This window comes from Gopherus flavomarginatus, chromosome 3 (assembly GCF_025201925.1).
Source record: "Gopherus flavomarginatus isolate rGopFla2 chromosome 3, rGopFla2.mat.asm, whole genome shotgun sequence".
Classification (NCBI taxonomy): Eukaryota; Metazoa; Chordata; order Testudines; family Testudinidae; genus Gopherus; species Gopherus flavomarginatus.
Window position 1 is genome coordinate 186475129 of NC_066619.1, and position 18131 is coordinate 186493259.

The 18131-nt window shown below is 43.7% G+C and overlaps 1 protein-coding gene across 2 annotated transcripts in view; it reads left to right on the forward strand.

The window, feature by feature from the left end:
* Positions 1-3874: 3874 nt before the first annotated feature.
* The window catches only part of HSPA4L (heat shock protein family A (Hsp70) member 4 like), a 653707-nt gene continuing 639450 nt past the window's right edge, over positions 3875-18131 (forward strand). Inside the window, exon 1 of one of the 2 annotated variants that reach the window (XM_050946328.1) lies at positions 3875-3952. The gene's annotated coding sequence lies outside the window, so the exon portion shown is untranslated. Of the gene's footprint in view, positions 3953-8181; positions 8209-18131 lie in introns of those variants that run through there. The other variant, XM_050946329.1, reaches the window with a different exon arrangement.

Consider the following 18131-nt stretch of genomic DNA (forward strand, 5'->3'; position numbering starts at 1 on the left):
GTGGGAGGGGGCGGGAATCAGTCTAAGATACACAACTTCAGCTACGCAAAGTTAAAGTATCTTAGTTCAACTTACCTGGTCGTCCTCACGGTGGCGAGTCGACTGCCGTGGCTCCCACATCGAAGCTGCTTACTCCTCCTGAGGAGGTGAAGTACGGGCGTTGATTCACAGATCGATTTATTGCGTCCATATGAGAGGTGATAAATTGATCCTCGATAGATTGATTACTATCCACCAGATCCTAAAGCAGAAATGCCCCAAATTCAGTCTCAAAAACAGATAGGGTCCAAACCTGCTTCCACAGAAGCAGATGAAGATCAGACTGAGCCAAGACCACTGAAGTCTTCCCTAGCATCATCATCTTTCCTTTGCTGGTATCCAGTGGAAATAAGAACTAGGAAGACAGAGGTCAAAGACAGTAGAATATAAAAATGGATGTTGAAAAAAAAACATTTTGGATTCTAAGGACTGATAGTGAAAGGAATTCAACTTTGGACACAAACAGTGATAATTAAATAGCAACACTTGGTGGTTATGTAGATATAGTGGAAAAATGCCTAGACCTTACATAGACAACAAAACTGAGCCCAGAATGTTTTGTTTATTATATTTTCCATCCTTGGGTATTGAAAGCATTTATTACAGCACACCTGAAATAAGGTATACCCATTGCTGAAATCTCTATGGAAGGAACCTTCCATTTTGTGACAGGTTACATATGACATCAGCACCAAAATGAACAAGTACCATCCTGTCCCACTTTTCTCTTGGCATTCATTTTATTTTCACCTATAGAAGTGATGACAAAAAGGCTGAATATGAATTATGATGCAATTCAGCAACAACAGTAGGAACTTTGGGAAAGAAAACATGTGGCATGGAAAGTAATTCCCATTTATTTTTAAACATTCTCCCCGAGTTCGCTGACTTTGGATAAGCTTAAATACACTCACTGAGAAATTAAGAGAAAGGAGAAAGCTCTGTCTGAGATAAAGAACTGAGACTGTCATTTAATATATTTATAAAGTGAATGCTCAAAATATGTACATATCAATAAAAGAAGATATTAAATATGAACAATAATTTATAGTGCACTGTTGGCTGCTGAAATTAGCTAATGCTAATTGTCACTCACTTAGAAGACATAGAATCTGCATTTAGGGATTTAGTTGATACATAAAGGTCATAATTCACAATCTCAATACCTACTTTGATTGTTAGTGTGGGCAACTTATCTGAAAGAAGAGGAACAGAAGGAATTCCACACAGCTATAAGCTTCAAATCGACACCAGGTCCTCAATGTGCAAACTATGGAAGATACCTCTCAGGATTCAGCAGGTCCAAGAGATGTACAGGATACACGTGTGGATAGCAGCTCAGTCCAATGTATAAGAAAAATAATTAAGCTTATCCATAAAGAGTTCTCCAACCATCCAAGGAAGACAAATGATCCTTGTTGGAAATTCGATACTCAGAAGAATCAAAACATGCTGCAAGGCACAGGTGGATGACAGGACAATATGCTGCCTTCACAGAATCAAAACATGAGAAATCAATCTAAAATTGGGATAAGCTTCTGAAGTCTATGAGTAAAGATTTATTGGTCATGGTTTGTTTTGGGCACTAATGACACTAATTCACAGTATATCTCACAGATAGTAAGAAACTCAGAAGTGTGCTGAAGAAGAAGAATGTCCAAGAAATCATCCTGTCCAACAAGCAAAGAAAGATAGAAGGAAGAAAGTGAATTGTTGGCTAGGTAAGTGGTGTAAGATGCAGGGCTTTGATTTTGAAGAACATTGGTCCACCTTTTATGGAGGGAGGGGGTTAAACAATTTGGATGTCCTTCATCTCAGTAGAAGATGGACCAATCTCCTTGGGACAAGCTGGCTAGAATAGTCAGGAGGGGATTAAACCAACAGCAAAAAGGGAGATTAAAAAGAGGAAATGTTGGTGTTATTGAAACATGTCGCACTATTGGGATGTTAAATGGTTAGAACCTATTAGGAAGGATCAAGTGGACAAAAGGGGAGAAGAAATGGCACTCTGTCAAAAATTGCCTTACCTGTTTCTGAGTCACTGATAACTCAAAGAAAAAATATCTTGAATGCTTATGAATCAACAGATAAAACACAAGATGCAGTATTAGGTAATTTCTGCTACAGACCACCAAATCACACTAGAGAACAGGACGACCATCTATCTATAATATGTAGGTGGGGGGGAACTATGTGATCATAGGAGACTTCAAGCTGAGTGACATATGCTGGAGGTCTCATGCTGCCAGTACTGAAACATCCTTGGAATTTCTAAACAGTATAGATGACGATTTTCTAACCCAAACAGTGTTGCTGCCAAGACAAGGGAATTCTATATTAAACCATGTCCTAATAGATAAAGGGGGACTGATCACAGAACTAAAAGTTAATGGTAGATTAGTTACAAGTGATCCTGACTAGATCACATATATAATGTGCAAGCAGAATAAAGTCTAGAAAAGTGATATATACACCTTGTGCTTTAATAGGGCCAATTTCATGAAGTTAAAAAACAATTCTGAGCCAAATCAGCTGGGAGGAATAATTTAAATAAAAAAGAATGTGAATAAGAACTGGGAATCATTTAACAACATTTTACTGGATGCTCCAAAAGTCACAATTGAGGAAGAAGGCTGTGCTGTTTAAAAATCCAACCTGGTTTAGAGGGGAAGTGAAGGCTTCCAAAAATGGCATAATAAAAATAAAATAACACAAATGGAAGAAAGGGGAATTTGATAGTAATGAATATAAATCAGAAGCTAGGAAATGTAGAAAATTGATAAGGGAAGCAAAATGATGCCAGGAGATATCTATGGCAAGCAGAGTTAAGGACAGTGAGGTTTTTTTAAAATTACATTAGGAACAAAAATACCTGATAATGGTATTGGTCTGTTATTAAAAAGAAGTGATAGAATTATCAGTACTAATGCAGAAAAGGCAGAAGTGTTCAATAAATAATTTCTGTTCTGTATTGGGGAAAAGACAGATGATATAGTCTCATCAAATGGTGATAATAAGCTGCCCGTTCCACTAGTATCTCTTGAAGATGTTAAACAAAAGCTACTAAAGTTAGACATCAGGTCAAGATAACTTACACTGAAGAATTTTAAAACAGCTGGCTAAGGAGCTTGCTGAACCATTAATATTGATTTTCAGTAACTCTTGGAACATTGTGAAAGTTCCAGAGGATTGGAAAAAAGCTAATGTTCTAGCAATTTTTAAAAAGGGTAAACAGTATGGCCCAGGTAGATTGACAGACTTGTAATTGACACCAATCCCAGGCAAGATAATGAAAATTAATAAAGAACTAAAGGGTAATGTGATTAATTAAAATCAACAGGGAATCAGTTCTTGGCCCTATACTATTTAACATCTTTATCAATGGCCTGGAAGAAAACATAATAATCACTTGAAGTTTGCAGATGACACAAAAACTGGAGAAATGGTAAATAATGAAGAGGACAGGTCACTAATTCAGAGCAATCTAGATTGCTTGTATCATACCTTTAGTCCCAGATTTGGACCTTAGCGTCCAAAATATGGGGGTTAGCATGAAAACCTCCAAACTTAGTTACCAGCTTGGACCTGGTACTTGCTGCCACCACCCAAAAATTTAGAGTGTTTTGGGGCACTCCGGTCCCCCTGAAAAACCTTCCCTGGGGACCCCAAGACCCAAATCCCTTGAGTCTCACAACAAAGGGAAATAATCCTTTTTCCCTTCCCCCCTCCAGGTGCTCCTGGAGAGATACACAGACACAAGCTCTGTGAATCCAAACAGAGTGACTCCCCCTCTCCGTTCCCAGTCCTGGAAATAAAAGCACTTTCCTCTTCACCCAGAGGGAATGCAAAATCAGGCTAGCAAATCCAACACACACAGATCTCCCCCTGATTTCTTCCTCCCACCAATTCCCTGGTGAGTACAGACTCAATTTCCCTGAAATTTCCCAGTAAAGAAAACTTTAACAGGTTTTAAAAAGAAAGCTTTATATAAAAAAAAAGAAAAATACATACAAATGGTCTCTCTGTATTAAGGTGACAAATACAGAGTTAATTGCTTAAAAGAAATATGAATAAACAGCCTTATTCAAAAAGAATACAAATCAAAGCACTCCAGCACTTATATTCATGCAAATACCAAAGAAAAGAAACCATATAACTTACTATCTGATCTCTTTGTCCTTACACTTAGAAACAGAAGATTAGAAAGCAGAAACTACTTCTCCAAAGCTCAGAGAAAGCAGGCAGACAGACAACAAAGACTTAGACACAAACTTCCCTCCACCCAAAGTTGAAAAAATCCGGTTTCCTGATTGGTCCTCTGGTCAGGTGCTTCAGGTGAAAGAGACATTAACCCTTAGCTATCTGTTTATGACATGCCCCCCAAATTGCAGACAGTGGGGAAGCTCACTGGCGGCGATTTCCTTCTAGAACTTTAAAATAAACAGATTACTACAACACATGCACCTTTACATATACTACTAAGTATATAACTAACAGACTTATACATTTTAAGAACACTTTTTAACTACTGAAATCTGGGAAACTCTCACGGGAGAGTGCATCAGCAACTTTGTTAGAAGCTTCTGTGATGTGTTGAATTTTAAAATCAAAATCTTGGAGAGCTAAACTCCAACGAAGAAGTTTCTTGTTGTTCCCCTTGACAGTATGAAGCCACTTTAGTGCAGCATGGTCAGTTTGTAGTTGGAACCGCCGTCCCCAAACATATGGGCGTAGCTTTTCCAGGGCGTACACAATGGCATAGCATTCCTTTTCACTGACTGACCAGTGACTTTCCCTCTCAGACAGTTTCTTGCTGAGAAACACGACAGGATGGAAGTTGTGATCTGTTGCTTCCTGCATGAGCACTGCTCCTATACCACGCTCAGATGCATCCGTGGTTACTAGGAATGGCTTGTCAAAGTCCGGGGCCCTGAGTACAGGGTCAGACATGAGCGTTGCCTTAAGTTGGGTAAAGGCCTTTTGACACTTATCAGTCCACTTAACTGCATTTGGCTGGGTCTTTTTGGTCAGGTCGGTCAGTGGGGCAGCGATTTGACTGTAGTGTGGTACAAATCGCCTGTAGTATCCGGCCAAGCCTAAGAAGGATTGGACCTGTTTCTTTGACCTTGGGACAGGCCACTTTTGGATAGCATCCACCTTGGCCTGTAGGGGGTTTATGGTTCCTCGACCCACCTGGTGCCCCAGGTAAGTCACTCTGTTTTGGCCTATTTGACACTTTTTGGCCTTAACAGTTAGTCCGGCCTGCCTGATGCGCTCAAAGACCTTTTCCAGGTGTAGTAGGTGTTCGGGCCAGGAGTCTGAAAAAATGGCCACATCATCGAGGTAGGCCACTGCAAATTTTCCCAGTCCAGCTAGTAGACCATCTACCAGCCTCTGGAAGGTGGCGGGTGCATTTCGAAGGCCGAAAGGAAGGACATTGAATTCATACACCCCCGCATGGGTGATTAGAAGAGCTGAGAGGCGGTGAGGTGCTCCGTGCCGCCGCCCAAGCTTTGTGAAGGCTGTCATCTGCTTCCTGCTCAGTCTGGAACTGTTCCCTTGAGGCTGGGGTCACCAGTTCTTCCTCAGACTGTGGACTTGGGCTTGGTCCCCCTGGAAGCGATGTAGATGAGGGGGTTGTTTCCGTTGCTGGTGAACCGCTCTCCGCTGGTGCACCTGAGGGTATTTCAGGCTCTGGCTGAGCCTTTTGGGTATGGCTGTCTTTTGCTTCTGCCAGTTCTGGCTTGCTGGCGCCCTCTGGCGTTGAGTTTGAAGATGTGGTTGCACTTGCTGGTGCTGGTTGCTGTTCCAGTTCCGGGCCTGGGACTGGAGGTGCTGTGGCTGTTTCAGTGGTAGGCATGGAATCCGGGTCCACTACCTCTGTCTGGGTCTCTGGTAACACAGACGGAGCCTCTGTGGACGGCTCAGGAACAGGAATGGGTCTGGAAGCTTGCCTGGTTTGGCTACGTGTAACCATTCCCACTCTCTTGGCCCGCTTCACCTGGTTGGCCAAGTCTTCCCCCAGTAGCATGGGGATAGGATAATTGTCATAGACTGCAAAAGTCCACATTCCTGACCAGCCTTTGTACTGGACAGGCAGTGCAGCTGTAGGCAAGTCTACAGCTTGTGACATGAAGGGGTAAATTGTAACTTTGGCCTTTGGGTTGATGAAATTGGGGTCAACGAAGGATTGGTGGATAGCTGACACTTGTGCCCCCGTGTCTCTCCACGCAGTAACCTTCTTTCCGCCCACTCTCAAATTTTCCCTTCACTCCAAGGGTATTTGAGAGGCATCTGGGCCTGGGGATCTTTGGTGTGATGGTGGTGTAATGAATTGCACTCGCATGGTGTTCTTTGGACAATTGGCCTTGATATGTCCCAGTTCATTACACTTAAAGCATCTTCCATCTGATGGGTCACTGGGCCGAGGTGAGTTACTGGAGACTGGTGAGGTGGAAGAGTAGGGTGTCTGTGGCTTTACTTGGGTTGTATGTGGGGTCTTTGGCTGTCCTCGGTTGTAGGGTTTTTGGTCGGTGTGATCCCTGGGGTAATCGTTCCCCTTGACAGTAGCTTTCTTGCTTTCTGCCACTTCCATCCATCTGGCTCCAATCTCCCCCACCTCAGCGAGATTTTTGGGTTTTCCATCTTGTATGTACCGTGTTATGTCCTCAGGAGCACCATCCAAGGACTGCTCCATTTGTATGAGGAGGTGCAGTTCTTCCAAGGTTTTAACATTGTGTCCTGATATCCAGGCCTCATAATTTTTCCCAACGTAGTAGGCGTGTTTGGGAAATGACACATCTGGTTTCCACTTTTGGGTTCTGAAACGCCGACGGGCATGATCCGGGGTTATCCCCATTCTGTATCTGGCCTTGGTTTGAAAAAGTTTATAGTCGTTCATGTTGTCTTTAGGCATTTCAGCTGCCACCTCTGCTAAAGGTCCATTGAGCTGTGGCCTCAATTTTACCATGTACTGGTTTTCAGGGATGCTGTACCCAAGACAGGCTCTTTCAAAATTTTCCAAGAAGGCCTCGGTGTCATCACCTGCCTTGTAGGTGGGAAATTTCCTGTGCTGTGGAACGACAATTGGCGCAGGGTTGTTAGGGTTGGCTGTGTTTTGCTTAGCCTTTTCTAATTCCATGGCCTGTCGGTGGGCTTCCCTCTGGAGTTCCATCTCTTTTTGTTGTTTTTCCATGTCTCGGCGGTGGGCTGCATTTTTGGCTTCTTCTTGTTTTTGTAGCCTTTCCATCTCTTGTTTGTGAGTTGCCTCATCTCTGGTCATCTGTGTTCTGAGCAGTTCCATCTGTTTTTCCATTGCCTCGAGCTGTACTGCCTCTGGTTTTCGTGACATCGTGTTTTCTTGTGTTGGGGTGCCCTCCGGTGTTTATTGTCTGAACTGCAGGCTCTCTGTTGCCTCCTGAAGTCTGCCTAGCAACAGTGCTTATTTTCCTTTCTTCCTCTAGCGTAAACTAGAAAAACCACTTTATTTGCATGTATATAGTGCTGGTATTTGCCTCCTAATGGGAGTGCTATTGTGTCACAAAAGACTCTTTTGTCACAGCTTAATGGCTCCTTGCTTAATATGCAAGCCAGAAACTTGCCAGAGAGAGCAGAAAAGAAAAAAAAATTCTCTCTGGTTCCCTTTTAAAACCAAACTGTTTCTCTCTGCTTAAAAGCCCCTAGCAGACAAAAGAAAAATATAATATTCCTACTGGCTTCTGGATTCTCTCTATCCCACTACGCTGCACACCATATCATACCTTTAGTCCCAGATTTGGACCTTAGCGTCCAAAATATGGGGGTTAGCATGAAAACCTCCAAGCTTAGTTACCAGCTTGGACCTGGTACTTGCTGCCACCACCCAAAAATTTAGAGTGTTTTGGGGCACTCCAGTCCCCCTGAAAAACCTTCCCTGGGGACCCCAAGACCCAAATCCCTTGAGTCTCACAACAAAGGGAAATAATCCTTTTTCCCTTCCCCCCTCCAGGTGCTCCTGGAGAGATACACAGACACAAGCTCTGTGAATCCAAACAGAGTGACTCCCCCTCTCCGTTCCCAGTCCTGGAAACAAAAGCACTGTCCTCTTCACCCAGAGGGAATGCAAAATCAGGCTAGCAAATCCAACACACACAGATCTCCCCCTGATTTCTTCCTCCCACCAATTCCCTGGTAAGTACAGACTCAATTTCCCTGAAATTTCCTAGTAAAGAAAACTTTAACAGGTTTTAAAAAGAAAGCTTTATATAAAAAAGAAAGAAAAATACATACAAATGGTCTCTCTGTATTAAGGTAACAAATACAGAGTTAATTGCTTAAAAGAAATATGAATAAACAGCCTTATTCAAAAAGAATACAAATCAAAGCACTCCAGCACTTATATTCATGCAAATACCAAAGAAAAGAAACCATATAACTTACTATCTGATCTCTTTGTCCTTACACTTAGAAACAGAAGATTAGAAAGCAAAAACTACTTCTCCAAAGCTCAGAAAAAGCAGGCAGACAAACAACAAAAACTTAGACACAAACTTCCCTCCACCCAACATTGAAAAAATCAGAGGACCAATCAGGAAACCGGGTCAGGTGCTTCAGGTGAAAAAAATATTAACCCTTAGCAATCTGTTTATGACAGCTTGGTAAACTGGATGCAAGCAAACAATATGTGTTTTAATAGTTTAATTGTAAATATACATATCTGGGAACAAAGAATGCAGGCCCTACTTAACAGGATGGAGGACTCTATCCTTCGAAGCAGTAACTCTGAAAAAGATTTGAGGCATCGTGCTGGATACTCGGCTGAACAAGAGCTCCCAGTGTGATGTTGTGGTTTAAAAAAAAAAAAAAAGATCCTGAGATATATAAATGGGAATATCAACTGGGGATATAGAGATTAATTTATCTCTGTATTTGGCACTGGCGTGGCAATTGCTGGAATAATATGTCCAGTTCTGGTGCCCACAATTCAAGAAGGATGTTGATAAATTGGAGAGGGTTTAGAGAAGTCACGTGAATGATTAAAACGTCTTATCATGATAGACTCAAAGAGCTCAATCTATTAGTTTAACAAAGAGAAAGTTAAGTGGTGACTTGATTACAGTCTGTAGGTACCTATATGGGGAACAAATGTTTAATAATGAGCTCTTCAATCTAACAGAGAAAGGTATAACACAATCCAATGGCTGGAAGCTGAAGCTAGACAGATTCAGACAGGAAATAAGGCATACATTTTTAATGGTTAGAGTTATTAACCATTAAAAAAAAATACCAAAAGTTGTGGATTCTCGATCATCAGCCATTTTTAAACTAAGATTGGATGCTTTTCCAAAAGATATGCTGCTCTAGGAATTATTTTGGGGAAGTTTTATGGCCCAAAATAGAATTGTGTTGTACAGGAGATCAGACTACGTGATCACAATGGTCCATTCTGGCCTTAGAATCTATGAATCCATAGAATAGTTGGGGCCTAATCCTGTTCTCACTTAAATAAACTCCAACAGGATATTGGTAGGGACTTAAAAGACCATAGTTCTATAACTCTAATTTTCAGTGAGTTCTCAATAAAAAGGAAACAGAACAGGCAGAAATGTCGGTGACTGTTAGAATATAAATATCACAGTTCAGTCTACACCCACATCTCCACCTGCATGAGAATCTCTGATCTCATAGGAAGCAAGGAGTGTTCTAAAACTTTCCAATCCTGCTATCCTGTATGGAACTAAGATATGGGAAATCTGCAGACTGTGTGAAATCAGTGGGTCCAGCGGAAGAGTTGCTAGATTCTTCTGCACTGGAGCATCTCATAGCCTTTTTAGGAAAATATGCATTATTTTTTTTTGTCTCTCCAGACTGCTCCAATAATCCAATTAATTTTAAAGATGGTTGCCTATTTTTCCTCCTCAGTGCTTTGTATTTCTAGCTTTCAAGTACTGTCAGCTGTCCACTTTTTCTTTCAACTATAATAATTATAAGAGAAAACATTAGGCCCCGATCCTATAATCCCCCTGTGCAAGTAGTCCCATGTTACCTTATGGGGTATGCCTACACTGCAGCTGGGAGCAAGCCTCCTAGCCTGAGAAGACAGACTCACATTAGCAGGGTTCAAGCTATCATGCTAAAAATAGCAGTATGGAGGTTGTAGCTCAGGCTGGATCTTGGGCTTTCAAATCCAGCCAACCCCGGAGGCTTAAGAGCCCAAACGCCAATCCCAGATGCACTGTCTATACTCCAATCACTCCCAGATACGGGATAGACATACCCATTATGACAAAGATCCTTCTCTGCCTTGGTGGGTCCTGCGCTTTCCGGCAGATTTACTTGCTTCAGAGGTTCACGGCAGCCCTCAGTTTGGTCACTTTTGCCACTGGCTCAAACCTGCCATTTATTCAGCTAACCTCGTCACTGGCCAGCATGGAAGAAAGGGGAAAGAACAATCCCTGCAGTCTCTGTTGTTCCACTTCTTGGGTCGGGGACAGGCCAGAGACTTTCCCCTCTGATATTACTCACAGTCCAAGTCAACTCTTCTTGTGTCAAATAGAGAGTTGGGGGCTGGGCAGAAGCGTAGCTGGGTGAGGAGCTGGGCAGCGGCCGCTCCCCCACCGAGCACAAGTGGCACCTTTTCAATTTCTTGGAGCCTTTTTAATTTTTACTCACCCGACGGTGCTCCAGGTCTTTGGCAGCACTTCAGTGGTAGGCCCCTCACTAGCTCCGGGTGTCTTCTGTGGCACTGAAGGACCCGCCGCCGAAATGCTGCCAAAGACCCACAGAGCAAGTGAAGGTCCCATCACCGAGGTGCCACCAAAGACCTGGAGTGCCACCCCATTAGTAAAAGCACCACCAGGTGAGTAAAAGTGCCGCAGCAGGTGGCACCTTTTTTTTCCCGCTCCACCTGTTGCCTCCACCTGGCTATGCCACTGGGGCTGGGGGTGGGAACCCGGGCCTGCCCTTTACCCCGGGTTGCAGCCCATGGCCGTGTGGATCGCAGCTGTCTACAATGTCTCCTGTAACAGCTGTGTGACAACTACAACTCCCTGGACCACGTCTCCATGACCTCTCTCCAGCACCTTCTTTGTCCTCACTGCAGGACCTTCTTCCTCATTGCATTTGTATTCTTCAGTCCTCAGCAGCAATTCCTCTCACTCCCAGCTCCCCCTAACTAAAAAGAGGTCTTTCTTTTTAACCCGGTGCCCTGATTAGCCTACTTGCCTTAATTGGTTCTAGTAGCTTCCTAGTTGGCTCCAGGTGTCCTAATTAGCCTGCTAGCCTTAATTGGTTCTATCAGGTTTCCCATTGTTCTGGAATAGTCCCTGTTATTTTATTCAGGGAAAAGGGACCTGCTTAATCTGGGGCTAACGTATCTACCTTCTACCACTTCCATGTGGCCTGACCCTGTCACACCATGAAGATCGACTTGCTTCATGCTCACACAGAGAAGCTTGCAGAATTTAAGTCTTCATATGTGAAGAGAAAGAGAGACAACACCAGGGCCAACCTTCACAGTCTTTGAAATATATCTTTCAACCACCAGTGGTTCCTAACAACATTTATCACTCATATATTTATCAGAATACTACTGCAGACTTTCAAATTCCAGTGTTGCTATGTAAAGGAAATTTTCAGTGTTTTTCTATTTTATTTCCAGACATAAAAAAAAACACGTTATAATTCCAAATTGGCGGGGAACCCAAAACAAACAGAGTAGCAGTAAGCCTTTTTTCCCTTAACCAACAACATCTTTAACCAAACTTTCCATTTCCTTTGTTTACAAGTTCCCTCTCATTCTCTTGTTGCCAGTTAGAATAGATTTTGAGTGCACCCATCATCTAGAAAACTACTCTCAATTTACTCTTAATCTGCAACGAAATTGCCATTGATCGCTAGTCTCCATGCTTTCTCCCATAACTGTTATATATGTATGTAAATAAGTGACGGTGACATAATAAATGTGGAGAGATTTGGTTCAATTTCATTTTCTATTCTGCACTGAAGTCTGAATTTTGCTCTTCTTCACAAATGCTTTCTGTAAGAAAAACTGAAATGTATATGTTGCAATTAAAATTATACAACAAAATTACAAATAACGCCTTTAAAAATAAATATGAATTAAGTGTTTGTGAAAAGGGCTAGATGGCAGAAATGGAAAATGAAGATGTGTGTTTAGCCACTGAATAGGTAAAACAACAGCCTCCAACATCACCCGTCAGCTTCCAGAATCTTGGATCCCTCTCAGTCAGGCTTCTTTTCAGGACACTTTACTGAGACAGCCTTTGTCGCTCTGAAAGATATCCTTGTGATTGTAAACGGGAAGTTAATCTATATTCATCTTGCTGGGCTATGTACCTGGTATCATCATCCACCAAATATTCCTGAGCCACTGCTAAGGAAATTCAGGGATGAATAGAAATGCCCTGAAATGGCTCCTGGCCTCCTTCTCAGAATGGCTGGGGTGCACTAATTTACTTTAATTTCAAGGGGTATACTAATTTACTTTTCCTCAGGAAAAAGAGGGCAAAAATGGGAGGAATTGTGCCTCAGAGATATGTCTTGATGACACAAAGCTCTTCAGGTGCCTTTGAATCACCACCCAGTTGCCATCCTAGTCCAGAGCTGATCCTAAAAGTATAAGCTAACCCTGAGTGGGGACAGGAGAAACACAGATATAAATAGTACTTGTGAACACCGGACTTTTCCCTGAATTGAACAGACTCACTTGAAATGGATAGAGAATATAAAATGCATCTATGCAGAAAAGTTAAGGAAGCCATGAAGCTACCACAAGTTCTTTAAAGCAAAAGCTGGTTCTTTACCATACCTCCCCTCACCTACTCATGTGCTCAATAGTTCCCTTCAAATTTTATCTAACTTAGCATCTTTTTTACCATCAAACCAATAAATAATGCTATATATATAACCAAAAGAAATGTAACCAAAAGAGCATCTGTTAGCTGATTTTTACTGATGTTATGACAAAATATAAGAGGGCACATGATTAATGCATATAAAATAAAGAATTTTCCAAGGAAGGTAGATCAGGAACTTCTAGTTTTCTCTGCATCAGAATACCAGAGCCAAGAGGCATTAAATTAAAATATGGGAAGTTGAAAACTAACAGAAAGAAATACCTTACCTAATGTATAATTAGACTGAGGAACTCATTACCACAGGAAGTCATTGAAGCCAAGATTAACAAGATTTTAAAAAGACTGGATATTTATAGGATATAAAATGTATTCATAGTTATAATTAATTATAACAAAAATTTGCGAAGGGCTATTAAACATTATGCTTCAGTATTTAAGACTATCTCTAATTATTAGAGACCAGGATGAGACCTAAAGTTGGAGTCAGATTATCCCACACCTGCCAACCCTGGGGTTTTTCCAACTTTCCTCTGAAGTAGCTGGTACTGGCCACTGTCAGAGACGGAATACAGGATCACAGTGACCTCCATCTGATCCACTGTGGTAATGTTTATAGGTATGTCTACACTATGAAATTAGGTCAAATTTATAGAAGTCATTTTTTTAGAAATCGTTTTGGTACAGTCTATTGTGTGTGTCCCCACACAAAATGCTCTAAGTGCATTAAGTCAGCAGAGGTTAGCATCGACTTCCAGAGCATTGCACTGTGGGTAACTATCCCATGGTTCCCGCAGTCTCCGCCGCCCATTGGAATTCTGGGTTAAGATCCCAAATGAATGCTTGATGGGGCAAAAATAGTGTTGTGGGCGGTTCTGGGTACATGTCGTCAGGCCCCCCCTCCCTCTGTGAAAGCAACGACAGACAATCATTTTGTGCCTTTTTTCTGGGGTTACCTGTACAGACACCATACCACGGCAAGCATGGAGCCCGTTCAGCTCACCATCACTTTACGTCTCCTGGGTGCTGGCAGATGTGGTACTGCATTGCTACACAGCAGCAGCTCATTGCCGTTTGACAGCAGACGGTGCATTATGATTGGTAGCCATCATCATCATACCTGGGTGCTCTTTTAGCCAATGTTAGTGAGGTCGGTCAGGGGTGCCTGGGCAGACATTGGAGTGAGTGAGTCAGGTCATTCCCCTTTCAAGTTTCGTCTCATGGAGACTCAGTCCTGCCAGCAATTGTACTGCACCATCTTCTGGTGAGCACCCAGGAGATGATGATGGCTAGCAATCGTAATGCACCATCTTCTGCTGAGCACCCAGGAAATGACGATGGCTAGCAATTGTAATGCACCATGTTCTGCTGAGCACCCAGGAGATGACGATGGCTAGCAGTTGTACTGCACCATCTGTTGCCAGCCTAAGATGTATAGGATAGATGGAGTGGATCAAAACAAGAAATAGACCAGATTTGTTTTGTATTCATTTGCTCCCACCTCCCTGCATGAAATCAATGGCCTGCTAAACCCAGGGTTTTGAGTTCAATCCTTGAGGGGGCCATTTTGTGTGACAGTTGTTTGTGTTACTCCTTGATTCAAAGCCACCCCCTTTGTTGATTTTAATTTCCTGTAAGCCAACCCTGTCAGCCATGTTGTCGGTCATCCCTCCCTCTGTCAGAGCAATGGCAGACAATCATTTCACGCCTTTTTTCAGCACAGATGCCATAGCACTCGGAATACGGAGCCCGCTCAGATCACCACAGCAATTATGAGCACTGTAAACACCACGCGCATTATCCAGCAAGATATGCGGAACCAGAACCTGCAAAAGCAAAACCAGGCGAGCAGGCGATGGCAGAGCAGTGACGAGAGTGATGAGGACATGGACATAGACTTCTCACAAAGTAGGGGTCCCGGCAATGTGCACATCATGGTGTTAATTGAGCAGGTTCACGGTATGGAACGCCACTTCTGGGCCCGGGAAACAAGCACAGACTGGTGGGATCACGTAGTACTGCAGATGTGGGACGATTACCAGTGGCTGCGAAACTTTTGCATGTGTAAGGGCACTTTCATGGAACTTTGTGACATGCTTTACCCTGCCTTGAAGCACCAGGATACCAAGATGAGATCAGCCCTCACAGTTGAGGAGCGAGTGGCAATAGCCCTCTGGAAGCTTGCAACGCCAGACAGCTACCAGTCAGTCGGGAATCAATTTGGAGTGGGCAAATCTACTGTGGGGGCTGCTGTGATCCAAGTAGCCAACACAATTAAAGAGCTTCTTAGATCAAGGCAGTGACTCTGGAAAATGTGCGGGCCATAGTGGATGGCTTTGCTGCAATGGGATTCCCTAACTGTGGTGGAGCAATAGATGGAACCCAAATCCCTATCTTGGGACTGGAGCACCAAGCCAGTGAGTACATAAACCAAAAGGGGTACTTTTCAATGTGATGGATCACAAGGGATGTTTCACCAACATCAATGTGGACTGGGCGGGAAAGGTACATGACACTTGCATCTTCAGGAACTCTGGTCTGTTTGAACAGCTGCAGGAGGAGACTTTCTTCCCAGACCAGAAAATTACTATTGGGGATGTTGAAATGCCTATAGTTATCCTTGGGGACCCAGCCTACCCCTTAATGCCATAGCTCATGAAGCCATACACAGGCAGCCTGGACAGTAGTCAGGAGCTGTTCAACTATAGGCTGAGCAAGTGCAGAATGGTGGTAGAATGTGCACTTGGACGTTTAAAAGTGCACTGGTGCAGTTTACTGACTCAGATAGACCTCAGCGAAACCAATATTCCCATTGTTATTACTGCTTGCTGTGTGCTCCAAAATATCTGTGAGAGTAACAGGGAGACATTTATGGCAGGGTGGGAGGTTGAGGCAAATTGCCTGGCTGCTGATCACATGCAGCCAGCCACCAAGGGCAGTTAGAAGAGTACAGGAGGGCACACTGCGCATCATAGAAGCTTTGAAAACCAGTTTCATGACTGGCTAGCCTACGGTGTAAAAGTTCTGTTTGTTTCTCTTTGATGAAACACCCCTCTCCCTTGGTTCACTCTACTTCCCTGTAAGCTAACCACCCTCCCTTCCCCCTTCGATAACCACTTGCAGGGGCAATAAAGTCAATGTTCCTTCACATTCACACATTCATTATTAATTCATCACACAAATAGGGGGTTAACTGCCAAGGTAGCCTGGGAGGGGTGGGGGAGGAGGGAAGGACAAGGCCACACTGCACTTCAAAACTTATTAAATGCCAGCCTTCTGTTGCTTGGGCAATCCTCTGGGGTGGAGTGGTTGGGTGGCCGGAGGCCCCCCCACCGCATTCTTGGCATCTGGGTGAGGCGGCTATGGAACTTGGGGAGGAGGGTGGTTGGTTACACAGGGGCTGTAGCAGCAGTCTGTGCTCCTGTGGCCTTTCCTGCAGCTCAACCATATGCTGGAGCATGAGTTTGATCCTTCAGCAGCCTGAGCATTGACTCCTGCCTTCTGTCAGCAAGCTGACGCCACCAATCATCTTCAACCTGCCACTTACTCTCTTCAGCCCGCCACCTCTCCTCGCATTCATATTGCATTTTCCTGCACTCTGACATTGTCTGCCTCCACGCATTCTGTTGTGCTCTGTCAGTGTGGGAGGATAGCACGAGCTCAGAGAACATTTCATCCTGAGTGTATTTTTTTCACCTTCTAATCTTCGCTAGCCTCTGCGAAGGAGAAACATATGCAGCTGGTGGAGGAAAAAAAAGGGAGAGTGGTAGTTAAAGAGACACATTTTATAGACCAATGGGTATACTCTTTCACGGTAAACCTTGCTGTTAACATTACATAGCAGATGTGCTTTCTTTACAAGGTCGCATTTTGCCTTTTATTGAGGGTATGCCGGTTTGATGTGAGAGATCACTCACGCAGGGCCAGGCAACAGAATTTGGCTTGAGGCAGCCATGGTAAGCCACAATCTTTCAGCTCCTTTAACCTTCATAACATGAGGGCGCTGCTGTTTGAAACCATTCCCATATTTCCCATACCAAGCAGCCATTGGGTTGGCCATTTAAAATGGGTTAGCAATTTAAAAGGAGGGGCTGCAGTTTCCGAGTTAACGTGCAGCACAAACTCAACTAACGCCTCGCACCACACACACACACACTCAATTCTCTGGGATGATGGGTTCACCTTCTCCCCTCACTGCATGGCTAACAGCGGGGAACATTTCTGTTCAGCCACAAGCAAACAGCCCAGCAGGAATGGGCGCCTCTGAATGTCCGCTTAATAAAATCACCCTATTTCAGCTAGGTAACCACGAATGATATCACTCTCCTGAGGATAACACATAAAGAACAGATGCTGTTTGAATGCCAGAAAACACCAGGACGATATGCTGCAATGCTTTGTTCTGCAATGACTACGTGCTACTGGCCTGGCATGGTAAAGTGTCCTACCATGGAGGACGGAATAAGGCTGCCCTCACCAGAAACCTTTTGCAAAGGGTTTGGGAGTACATCCAGGAAAGCTTTATGGTGATGTCTCTGGAGGATTTCTGCTCCATCCCCAGACATGTTAACAGACTTTTCCAGTAGCTGTACTGGCCACGAATGCCACGGCAAATCATTAAACACGCTTGCTTTTAAACCATGTATAATACTTAGAAAGGTATACCCACCAGAGGTCCCTTCTCCACCTTCAGGGTCTGGGAGCCCTCCTTGGGTGGGTTTGGGGGGTGGTGGCTCCAGGTCCAGGGTGAGAAACAGATCCTGGATGCTGGGGAAACTGGTTTCTCCACTTCCTTGCTGTGAGCTATTTTCAACCTCCTCCTCATCATCTTCCTCACCCCCAAAACCTGCTTCTGTGTTGCATTCTACTCCATTGATGGAGTCAAAGCACAGGATTGGGATAGTGGTGGCTGCATCCCCTACAATGGCATGCAGCTCATCATAGAAGCGGCGCATTTGGGGCTGTGACCCATAGTGGCTGTTTGCCTCTCTGGTTTTTGGTAGGCTTCCCTGAGCTCCTTAATTTTCATGCGGCACTGCTGCGAGTCCTTGTTACAGCCTCTGTCCTTCACGCCCTTGGAGATTTTTTCAAATGTTTTGGCATTTTGTTTACTGGAATGGAGTTCAGCTAGCATGGATTCATCTCCCCATACAGTGATCAGATCCCATATCTCCTGTTCGGTCCGTGCTGGAGCTCTTTTGCGATTCTGGGACTCCATGGTCACCTCTGCTGATGAGC